At 44.1% G+C, this 12,736-nt stretch overlaps 1 protein-coding gene across 2 annotated transcripts in view; it reads right to left on the minus strand.

The window, feature by feature from the left end:
• HUNK (hormonally up-regulated Neu-associated kinase) overlaps nt 1–12,736 on the minus strand; it is a 55,603-nt gene that overhangs the window by 42,185 nt on the left and 682 nt on the right. The window lies entirely within an intron of this gene.

The raw sequence follows: 12,736 nt of genomic DNA on the forward strand, positions 1-12,736 counted from the left end.
TAACCCTGCCAGTCACACTTGGAAAAATCACTGCTCAAGAAGTAGCAGTGCTTTTGTTAGTGAAGCGAAGATGTTTGCTTACCCAGCAGACATGCTCAGTCTTACTGAGAGATTATGTTTTTTCTTTGGACCAATCCTCCCCAAGCATTCAAGCCATGGTTTTGCAGTAAAAGCATCTATCCCTCTACTTAACTTCTGCTGATGAATCTCAAGCTTTGACCAGTTAAGGCACATCATGATTCACTTGAATAAAAAGGAAGTAACAACTGTTTGACCAGCAGTGAGTTCAGTCACACAGTACATTAGCACTTGGGGAACCCAGGTCCCAGTTCAGCCTCAGGTTTCTTACTTGCCAGATTGGTTGTCTTTACACAGGCTGCCTCCTGGCAGAAGGACGCACCTCTGGCAGCAAGCCTTCCTATTTGACAGAAAATGGGTTTTCTCAATGGTCTGTTTGCCATGTCAAAGTCAAGAGGTCTTGAACAACACTTACGTTAAATGCTTGCAACTAGAATAGTTTCACAGTAATAGCCCCAGCTTAGCAAATAATGCTATAACATGTTTAACTTTACAGAGAACAGAAGATGGCATGCGGTCTTGCAAAACCAGTATATGATATTTTGAGGACTTTTAAGGAGTCCTCCTCACTTACCCAACCACTTGAATTGTTTCCCTCTGCAAAATCTCTCCCAAGTTTAAATAAGAGGAAGGCAGCTCCTGCAGACCTCTGCCAAAAAGAGCTTCAGCTGAATTGAGAGGAAACTGGTTTGAGTAAGAATCCAGCAACCACTGTGTGATGTGGCCAGGAGACCAGCATAGCAAAAGGGAAGCAACTTCAACAATAAGAAACACTTTTCAACTATTGGAGGGACAAACACCTCCCTCCTCCCCTCTTTTATTTTTCTGCCTTTTTGTTGTTGTTGTTTTGTCTTTTTTTTTTTCCTCTTTTTTTTTTTTTCTTTTTTGACCAGAGTCCACTTCTGGCAGACCTGCTGGCACTGATGCCAAGCCAGGCAGCAGCGCTGACTCCCAGCACTGTCCTGGGCCACAGGCCACGGATGCCTGGTACACCCTGACCATTCAGATTGTAAGTTCAGAGTCACAGGCTACACGGTGCAGCTGGGGGACAACCAGTGGGAAGGCCTGAGACTTGGACTTCTGCACTAAACCCACAAACCTTTCTGCTATCTAGTTTAAGCTTAGCCAGGAGAATGAGACGAAGAGCCAAATGATGTAGATATTTTACAGCCATCATTAGTGCAAGCCCATCTCCGGCATGTTTATTATGCCCAAGGCAACTCATGCAATGAACTAATTTTCTTTTCTTCCTTCCATTCAGCGATAGCTGTCTGGCATCACTTGCTTTGTATTTACCACTGTTCTTACCACAAGAATCTGAGCTTAGTTTTCAAAACCAACTGGTAATTTTGGGTGGCCAATTCAAATTATATTAAACAGACCTAACTTTGAAGTCTGCACAATTGTCAGAACAGTCCTGAAAGCAATCCCTCCAAGGGTTTGGGCAACTAACCAGCCAGGCATATAACAAACTGCTTTTCACGTCTAAATCCAAGGACTAGAAAATGCCAACTTCATTCACTGGGCAGTGTTTATTCTTTCCTTCAGCTGCTGCAGCTTACCAAATTTTAGAGTACAACAAAGGAATATTTTTTTGATTATGGCAGGTTCCAATATCTTAAGAAATAAAGCACTGAAGAAAAGGATCATCCAAACAAATGCATGCCAGGAATCAATTAACTGTGCACCTTGAGAAAGGACCATACATGTTCCCCTCAGGACAGAGAGAAATCACATCTCTCCCGTTTGGACTGTCTATAAAGTCAGTCCTGTCTATCACGGAGAGAAAAGGACAACCATTTAGTGATGGCCAATCTGACACCTTCTGTATTTGTCTTGTATACTTGCTACAAAGGGAATGGGGGGACAGAGGTTGAGTTAAATGTGTGCATGCATGTGCACACACATGCGCTGTGAAAAGGCTGTTCACCAGCTATACAATTAGAGATGCACTGAGTTTTTATGTTAAACAAACAGTATCATCCCTTTGCTTCACACTTGAATAGTGAGTGATGTTTGGTCGTATCCACTCTTTGTAGGACAGCTGAATATTTAGCTTTTGTATTTGCTCTGATGTTAATAAAATCAGGAATCAAAGAACAGTAGAGAGGAGTCACTTCGATTAAAGTATTCTCTTTCGAGTGCCTGACAGTACAAGCCAAGAGTTTTGGGCTTAGCAATACATTAAACCAGCTGCCATAGAGATGAGTCCAGGATAAATGTCTTGGTAGGCAGAAGGCCACTCTCTCTGCTGGCAGACTAGACACAGTCAGGAAGGCTTGAAATCAGCCCCCATAGAAATATAAACTCTTCTAAATAAGAAAGTAGCTCTGAGTATGCCCGCTCACACACTTCAGCTTCAAGGTAGCTTGAATGAATCAAACTGCCAGGGGATAAAATAAACATCTAACCATTACCTACAACCCAAAGCAATGCAGAAAAGAATGCAGGAGTACTTTAGATAAGCAAATGAACATAAGCCCTCTTGATGCCACAGCCAACTTAAACATAATCCTTAAAAGCATAAGCAGGATGTATTTGTTAAAGTAAGAAAAGGTATTAATTACACCTGTCCAAGGCACTGGGGTCTATTATTAGATTACTCCATCCAATTCTGGTGGCAGTAATTACAAAATTACATTAAAAATTTGGAGACAGTCCTGAAAAGACCTTCAGAAACAGTCTGAGGTCCAAGAACTGTTCTTGTAGTAACGGACTGAAGCTCAAAATGTTTAATTGGGAGAATGTTAAGCACTGACTTGAGAATTTTCTGCAAATATCTACACGAGGAAAATTTCTGATAACAGAAAGCTCTTTAATAAAATTAAAATTAACTTCCTGAAAGGTAAATTGGGCAAATACAGGCTATATGCACAATCTGGGTTTTTTTAGGTACCGTGAAGTAATAGAAACACCTCAGAGAGATGATGTAGATCTTAAATTCCTCCCCCCTTTAAAGGTATGCAAACAGCTCAACAAAACATTGATCCTGCTACTCCTGACTAGAATACTGGGACTTGTATTCTATAGGAAATCAGGCTGGATGACCACTGTGATACCTTTGGGCTTCAGTGCCTGTAAATACATGAAGAGTCTCTGGTCCCTGCAGAGAGTGGTGGGGGACAAGGCATGACACAGGAAGATGGGGTTTGACCTAGGCAAGACACCCTGGAAGCTGCCAGCAGTCACAACAAGGGATGTAAATTCTGCCAGCTCTCTCTGACATCTTTGCTGGAGCTCCTCAGCGCAGAAGGCATGAAGTGTCATAAGGAGCCACACAACTATTGATGCTGCTGCAGACAACCCAACTCACCCACAGCTCTGCTGCCAGCTGTATCGGCCCAGTCAAATCAGTGTTTTCATGGGGAAACACAAGTTTTCATGTGTCGAGGCACTGGTATTTGTAAGGACATACTACAGGGTTGCTCCCGCTATGCTAAGAGCAATGGCAGACCACAGGAAGGTTTTAAGACTATCAGGGCTACCTCATGCTCTGCCTTCTATATGGTAAAGTATTCCCCATAGTTCCGTAGTTCTTCCTCTCCTTTCCTCTTACTTCAGTCAGGAAGGAGGGAAACAGAGCGGGGATAGTTGCTGATTTATGACTAATGCCTTGTCCGATGTGATCCATTTCCATAGCACAGCTTAAGTGGAGGAGAGCTGTTTCTCAGCCATATTCCTCTTCAACATGCTTTTTAGTTCACATCATATTTATGAGTAACTTCATACCACACTTCACAGGCAACTACTGTTATCCCTTCCAGGACATACTTCTGCTCCGCTGCTTCCATAAAGCCAGCTGCCCCCTTACCCTCATCTTCTGCTTCATTTCCCTATCAAACAGCTAAAAGACATATTCTTACCTGCTAGTGCCTCTTCCCCCTGAAATGGCCAGACCTTTAGAGCACAGTGACCAGCAGGAGATGGTTTTGAGGCAAGGGGGTTGCCTCACTTCTGCCCCTACCCAGCCTTCCTGAAAAGAACATGCCCCCCCCCCCCCTTGCATTTTTCCTCAGTGCTGTACATCCAAATCAGCAGGAATTGTACAACTCAAGGATGCCACAGGGTCAGAGCACAGCCAGGGAGCCTGGGAAGCAGGAACCTGCATGGCTACATCCACGGGAAGGAATGCATGGCTTGTCTTGAGCTGGTCATGAAGGGGATCTGTCTCGCCTTTGGTGGAAAGAAATCAATTCCAGTGACCCTTCAGTGCTCTCTTGGTCAGCTAATTAATAGGGTAGCCATAACTGCATCCCATGAGGGAGAGAAGCAGATTGTTACTTCCCTGGCCTCTAAAGATATCTATACAAGTCAAGGGAGATTATGCAGAGACTGATGGAAGTAGTGGTGGCAGGAAGCCAGACACAGAGATACATCAGGATGCACTAAAGAGGTTCCAAAAGAAATCCTTGCAAGCTTGTCAAAACCAGCCTCCAGGCTGAAGACATCTCCTGCAAGGAGAAGGAGTGTCTCTGAATGCCTAGGACAGACGGGTTTGTCCTGCCACTGACATTTAGAATGTTCATCAAGTATCACTTTCCAAATATAGGCTGTTTTTCAGAAAGGGGCTTTTTGACCCCCACGCATAAGGTAAAGACTGACATGCCGAAACACTGCCCAGCACTTAATGTGAAAACCCTTTGAACTCAAGGTACGACCAGCTAACAGGAAAGACATTTTTCAGGGCGTGTCACACAGGCACATGGGGACCCTGACATGCAATCACTGCAGCAGATGGAAAACCTGTTCAGACCAGCAAGGTCCTTACTTCACATCAACAGAAATTGATGGCTACTCACAACTTCTCCTGGAGGAGGCCAGCATGACAGAGGTCCTCTTGACCCAGATGTGGCCCTAATAGGGCCTTCTTGTCAGGACAAGAGGCAGCCACCATAGCCAAGGCATGGCATGACAAGGCACGATTGATGTACTGGTTGCAAGCGAACCGTATCCCATCCAGCTGTTTCTGATAAACCAGAACTTGCCTTGCTAATGGTGAAAACTTCTGTCACAATGAGATGGATGAAGATCTCAGGTTACATGTGGGGAAGCAAAAGCAGAGGAGTGAGATACCAAATGACATTCCTCCAACACCAAGCCCTACAGGAGAAACCTGGCGGCTAACACCGCTTCCCATTTTCCTGATCATGGCCTTGTAATGTGCTCCATATTAAACAGTCCCCATGTCTTGTTTTAGAGATCAAATGCATAATTCAGCTTAAAGAATAAGTGTCCCTGATTTAAAGCACTTCAACACCAATTTATGCCTTCAAGGAAGAAAAAAACCCGAAACAAACAAAACCCCAAGAGCCACTGCTTTTGAGACCCAGGTAATATCCTCCTCTGTAGCGATTTAAAACACAGCAGATAAAGCATTTACAACTGCTTGGAGCCAAGAAAAAGGTGTTTCCAATAAAGTTTTATATATATAAATAATATGTTCTCTCCCTTAGCTCTATGGACACTATTCAGAGAAAATAAAATTATTCTTCAAAAAAAATGTTTCCATGACAATCTTCCACAACAGGCAGAGAGCAAAGGAACTTTATTATATATAACTTAGCTTTTTTTAGTTCTCTTTGTTGCAGCGATTTTGCTCATAGTGCCAGTAGCACTGTTCTTGCACTGCACATGAGAAGAGCCCTGCTGAGCTTAGTGTTAAAGGTGCTGGAGCTAGAGCTCCACAGTCCAGTAATGGAGCAAAGCATTGACAGAAAAGGAGATTTTGGCAAGGGCAGCATCAGCTTTCTGTTAATTTTTTGCAGGTGGTCTCACTGCAGGACCATGGTAACTTCTTCCAGACCATTTCCGTGAGGATGAGGTTTGATCCCTTTCCCTGCTGGCACCAACACTAAATGTATATCAACATGGAGGTTTTGCAGTGATTCACTGTTTCAGCTTAGAAAGGAGTACCTCTGTTCTAGCATGGGCCCCAGAGTCGTGCTTGTGATGGTGGCTTCTTTCTTACTCCAATAAAGCTTCTGGAAAAACCTACCTGGTTCTCTTCATCAGCACAACCTCCATCAGCCCATCAAAAACACTGGCACCATAAAGTTCTTACTTTCAAGGAGATCAGCCACCAAACAAACCACTGTGGAAGCACAGCAGAAATTGTTTTACAGAGCCAAAGAATCAAGGGGCTTGGGTTTTTTGCTCTTCAACTTATCTAAAAATAATAGCTAAGCCAATCTGGAGCTGAAGTAACGCAAAGTGCTGCTACAGTGCAAGCAGAAGAGTACTTGGGATGGTCTGAATACAGCCAGTTTGTTTTGGTTCAGTTGTATCCCATGCTGCTACGTGAACACCAACGCTGCAATCCTCTGGCTGGTTTCTACCCAGTCATTGGCCCTGGACAGTTTTAGACACTTCTCCATAACCTTGAAGAGTCATGCAGTCAGCATGTAAATTCTCATCTCGTTTTTATACTGTTGTTCAAACAACACAACAGCTTGGGTTTTAGGCGGACTGTTACAATTCAGTCACCAAAAGGTTTGTCATACCATCTCACAACTGCTTTCCTTCTGGGGTTATATCCTTACGAAGTGTAAGAGCTGCTCATTAATAACCTCCATTTTCCCAACTGCAGGCCAACAAATAACTCATGAGAGCAGTGATAAAGACATCTGCTGAAATGCATGAAGCTACGGGAGCATTCTCCAGCTCATTGGTGTAAAAGGAGACATGGCAAACTACAAGATGTAGAAAGGAAGTCGTGTGTTAATTACCAAGACATTATAGGTAACACGTGCCTACAAAAGCACACGTACAGCTTTACATATCATTAAATATGTTAAAAATACAAAACTTACAAGAATCCAGATGTGAGCCTGGCATAAGAACTATACCTGGTGTAAATTCAACCTAAACACTCAGCTTCCCTCAATCTTGCATATGCCACTAAAGTGATTACAGTCTGTAAGAGAAGCAGCACATTGCTGACATGCACTGTTAGTGATGTCCTTAAAACTGCTGAATGTAAACTTGAAAGCAGATTATCTCAAGAGGATAAGGAACTGCCACATGTGCATCAATTCAGCTCATCGTAGAACAAGTTGCTAGCTACAGCTGAAAATATTTAAGCAATCTTCCTGGAAGACAGACTGTGCTAATGAACAGGGTCTCTTGCCTATTAAAGTCTATTACACCAAGTATGCAACACAGAAAAGGGTTGGAGGGAAGAGCATGCCTTTATAAGAAGTGCCTGATGCAACTGGTTATTCTCCAGACGAACAAACTACTAGCAGGTGAAACAAATTGAGTAGGTAGGTGTACATCAGCAGTTTGGATTTACTCTGCCTTATGCTCAAATCCTTGCATACCCATAACACGTATTGAGGAACGCTGTGCTGACACAGCAGTCTTCTGGTCCTCACTGATGGTACTGCAGCCGTGCCACTGTCCATCATTTTCTGAAGTATCATATGTTAACAAAACTATGCGTTTAGTAGCTTCAATATGAATTATGCATCTGCACACACACACAAGCCTCTGTGAAAAGAATAGTGTCAAAGCTGTGAAAGCAAACACTTAGAAGCAAGGAAATGTCGAAATTCAGGCTGCAGAAATACCCTCATTTTATTCCCTCAGTGCATATAATTAGAGTGGCACATCATCCAGGTGCAACAGTTGGCAGCTGTTAATAAAAGTGAACACCATCCTGTGAGAAAGCCACTGTGCAGATCTGCAGTAAGCACTTTTCAAAACAAGCTCTTCTGATTAGAAATAAATGTAAAAATACATAGAGAAACAGGTAAGAAGAGAACTACTAATTAAATACCTAGAGTGAAAGAACAAACACATCTAGAAAACTGATGTACAAGTGTTACTGGAGAAAGAGCATAAAATAACAGGTCAAATTTCAAATTAAAATCCTGTGGCTTTACCCTCTGAGACACTGAAAGCAATGAAGGCATTCTAAGTTTCACAGTTTTACCTGCAATCTCGCAAGATCTGGGGGAGAAAAAAGGAAAGGGTTGCACTGAGACACCAGCAACCACCTTAGAAACTCAACTTTAGGTTGCAGTGAAACAACTTCCTGGTCCATTTGGTTGGCAAGATGGTTTGAAAGCAAAAATGACCTCACACACACTCATGGCCCCCAAAACTCAGAAATCAGACAAAGGTAAAGAACTATATCTGAATATGAGGTTTTAAGCCAGTTCTACTACTTGAGCAACCCTAGGTCTTGAGATACGTACAAGGTTGACAATGGCAAGTCCCAGTGCAGAAGCCCTCAATGGGAAGCCCTCACCAGCATTGGTTTTCCAAATGAAGAGCAGTGGTGTCACTAGGGGAGGCATGGTTACCAAGGGCATTAATGGGGCAAGATCTCACCTGTCAACACACCCAGAGGCCTTTGGCCACCACGTCTCCATTCCCCGAAGTCTGTGGTGGAAGACACAGGAAAACAGTGGATTTACTCAAGACAAAATTAACACCTGGACATGTGATGTGTATATGGCATTGTAACATCTGCTGTTGTCTACTGGCACTTTTGTCCATATTTCTCTGGGTCCACTTGCCTGTATTCTCTTAAATGCTCACTAAAAGACAGAAATTGTGCAAAACAAGTTGCCCCAGCCTTTGCTTTGGGTAACAGGTCCTGACAAGCTGAGGTGAGAGCTGCCTCCTCCAGCCTAGCAGAAATAGAGGATGGAGTGGTCTGCAGTGGTAAAAGCTCATGGAAAAGCGCTTTAAGAAGGTGAAGCCAAGGTACAAAGTCTGTACACAGAAACATGCCTGCTGTGCCAGTGTGTAATTTTGCATAATGCACACAGCGCAATATCCCACTCACAGGCAACAGCCGTGCAGGCACCCTTTGGAAACACCTCCTTCCTTCCAGGAGGGCCCATCGGGCACGAAAGAGGCATTGCCAGCTCTCTGCAGGGTGGCTGCTCTGCCCATGTACGCACCCCAGGACTTCCAGAATGTCCAAATACACTTGTTTTTCTTCTTTTTCTAACCACTTTTATGCAGAAATGCATTCTGAACATGAACTCTTCTGTGAAAAGCCCACTTTTAATATTAATTGCTTTGCCTTCATAGAAGCAGCTGGTAAATTGTATTTTTAGCAGCTGCTTCCCACTGTTGCAGAAGCCACTTGACTAACTGTAACTAAAAACGTACCTTTCCCAAGCTTAACAATAGCGCTAAATAAAACCACAAACAAATTTTTTGGTGGATGAGAAACCAAATGATTCAACTTGACTCTTTTATCGCAGTGCTAAAGATTACGCCTAAAAGCAGTTAAATGTAGTATCAGTTCAAGTGTGTTTATAACAACTTTGCTCAATGTATTGTTGATACGTTGCCATTGCGCAACGCTACAAGGAGTTACTTGGACATTTCATAGGGTTCCGTAGAGGGTAACTATCTATTCGGTCTATGAACAGAGCCTCATACCACCCCCACCTCAGTGATGGCAACATAATCTCAGCTCTCTAAAAATGCAAGAAATTACTATCTTGTGGTATCTGCCTTTGCCCAATTCCTGTTGTTTGGCAATTGACCCTTCCGAGCCCCACGCAGAAGGCTTGAAACAATCCTGCAGTATATGTACTGTGCACAGGCTCCCAAAGTTGGTTGAATACAGCTAACTCAGCAGGGTTTCAGAGCCACAATTTAAAGCTAAATTGGCTTGCTCTTCATAGAGGAACTGTGTTTCCTTACGATTAGCTATACAGACTGCCTGAGCTGATCTGACAAATCAGCGTTCTACCCCAAAATGTCAGATTATAGGCTACGATATTTATATTCAAAAGCAATGAAAAGAATAATCTGTTCAGCATTCTCCTGCGCTCAGCTAAAATACACATAATTGCATCAGGCACTACCAAGCATTTTTCAAGCCCAGAAAATAATAACATGCCTTACATTATGGCCACATAAACCACAAGAAGTACTGTAAAAGATGTGATTTAAAGTCCAATGCTAAGGACATTCATTGGGAAGGTTTAGAAACCTCACCTCAGCTCACCCTCTCGTGCTCAGGTGCTCGTAGGAGCTGCTGCTTCCTGTCCCACACAGGTCACTCAAAATGCACTGTCCATCAAACTGCCCTCGAAGCAGCTGGTGAAGTAACTTGTGTTTGGCCCACAGTATATAACATCTCATGCTCTCTTGAAGACCTTTATAGCTTCTAGCAATTTCAGGGTGAGGTAATGGCAGATTTTTGGCACCCACCCTGCATTGCCTTGATTCTGTACAATGCATTGTGTCAGTGTGATGGATCCAAGCCTAGCTGGGGACTCATTAATCCACAGATTTCATTGCTAAACACACCATTTTCTGAAACAATAATGCGCATTAACTCCTCTGGAGTTGCTAAAGTCTTTGCAAATCAAAACCTCTTTGGGCCCCCGTTACTGAAGTTAGATATTTCAGTGACTGTAAGGGCCCAGGCTGTCAGACATTAGTAGTAAGTCCTCTACTTCACACTATTATGGCAATTTTATTGAAATTTAGGCGATACCCTTGCTCAACTTGCCCTCACTTTACAAGACAAATATCAGATCTTTTTTTTTTCTTGTTTGCTTTCAAAAATACATGCAGGCACTAATCCTGGAATAACAGGCTCATAAAACATCAGCTTAGAAAAATGCAGCAACTACACCGATCCAGCAAGTTGTTCACGGGAGATGGCTTTGTTTCCATGTTTTGCTTTGCTGAACTCCACTAGCGAGTGTATAAGTATACACTCCTGCAGATTAACTTTTCCTCTGCAAATGAGCAGACTGGAAGACTATACATGGCCAATTTGTGGCTCACCCCATGGAAGGAGATACAGCATTAGGCTCTTACAGAGAGTTGTTCCTCCAGAGAGACTCTGGAGAGACACGGTGTCACTTACAAAAGAGAAATTTAGGGACAGAGATGGGTAGCAAGAGATGGAAGCAGGTGACTGCCACATGCAGCTATTGATGCCATGTCTCAGACAGCTCCTGGCTTTGGTCACCTGATGTCTGGAGGAGAAGGTCTGTGCTGAGCATCAGTGTCCCCTGGGCTCAGATGCTGGCACTGCTGTACCTAACTCTCCAGCACGCCGTCTGCTGTTCACCAAGATTCCTCAGAAGGCACAAATGTAGCTTAAGCACCTGACCTGGCCCTTCATGTAATACAATGCTCTTGTGGAAGTGCTTTGCCATGGAGACAAACCACTTCTAACGTAAAATGTCCTCTTCCCACAGAACCTCCTCCAATGACCGCAGTTGGTCCCCACTCTCACACCACCTCGCACTTTTGCTCCCAATCCCATTCCCGCCCCTGCCAGCCTCAGCCTCCTCTCCGACAGAGGCTTGCAGTTTGAGGGAAAGGCATCCGGGTAAGCAGATGTTTTTCTTCTGTTCCTCGTATCGCAGGCAGAGCTCAGTCACCCATGGTGGGCTCCATGTAGGCAGAGCTGCCGGCAGCTGTGAAGCAGAGCCAATTTGGGCACGTTTCAGCTGCCTTTGGCTGGAGGCCATGCAGAAGCTCGGCAGAGGAAGACGCCCAGAAGAGCTGAATGTCCATTAAGCTCTCTGCTCGGGGTGAAATGTTTATGTGGGGTCATGATGGGATGGAAAGCATTCACCCCTCCGGCTAGAGGGAGGACCCTTGCTGAGACAGGACCTCACCTGAAGCAGATTAGTAATTCCTTGCCTCCTATACATGAACTCAAACCGGTACAAGATCAGGTCAGACAGAGCTCAGAGCCCATCATGCCTGTTCACAAAGATGGGCACAGGGACTCAGCAGGAAGGCAGTGTGATTCTCCTGGAGTTTCTGCTTGTCACTTTGTCACAGTGTGTGTTATTCAAGAGACTAGGAGAAAAAAAGAAAGCAGCAGGCCTGGGAGCTGAGACAGAGGGGCGTGTGGTGGGTCTTTTTATTTTTACCCCTCTTAACAGACTGAGATAAATGTAGCAATCCAAAAACGTGGAGGTGGGAAGGACGTGTGTGTGCATGTGCCTTTTATCAACGGGAGGATCATTGGATGTATCTGTTACCAAGGAGAAGCACACGCTTGGTAACAGCAGAGAGCAAAGATGCATTATTTTTTTTGCATTCCTATATGATAATAATCACAGACCTTATCGCTTGTCTCATGATGAAATTCAGAGCCCTGTATTAAATTTCACTCTGTGACAAATTTACTGGAATGAAAAAAGAAAAAAATACCCAAGAGTACGGGAACGCAAGCTGCCAAGATGCAATCTGAACAGCAGCACACTTAGAGTGCTGCTGGAGCTGGAGGAAATTACACTGTACTTAGCCCCACTGGTCCAAGAAGCTTTCAGTAACAACAACGAAGTCCCGCTTCAGGTAGTGCCCTGTTAAGGATCTGACAAAACAGAGGCAGAAGTCAGAGAGCTCAAACAAGAGCAGCACAACTCTTAAGGGAGGTTGACCCTAGCCAGCTTACCTTGCTCTGCTTACTGCCCAGCCAAGCCCCCACTACTCCTTATGAGGCTGTGACATATCCTGATTGATGGGTAAAAGCCTCCACTGAAGGGTTCTGGATAACAAACGAAAAGCAGAGACCCTCCGCGGACTTCTCTTCCCAGCACACAGGGGAAAAAACCCACCCATAGTGCATCTCCTATATTTTGCTGTGCAGTGGTATCAACAACTTCTGATGCCCGAGCTGCACCCCGTCCTGCAGACACATGCAGCAGCATTT

The sequence above is a fragment of the Pezoporus wallicus genome, unplaced genomic scaffold (assembly GCF_028554395.1).
Source record: "Pezoporus wallicus isolate ANWC-B61680 ecotype Strahan unplaced genomic scaffold, APGP_CSIRO_Pwel_v1 contig_7011, whole genome shotgun sequence".
Classification (NCBI taxonomy): domain Eukaryota; kingdom Metazoa; phylum Chordata; class Aves; order Psittaciformes; family Psittacidae; genus Pezoporus; species Pezoporus wallicus.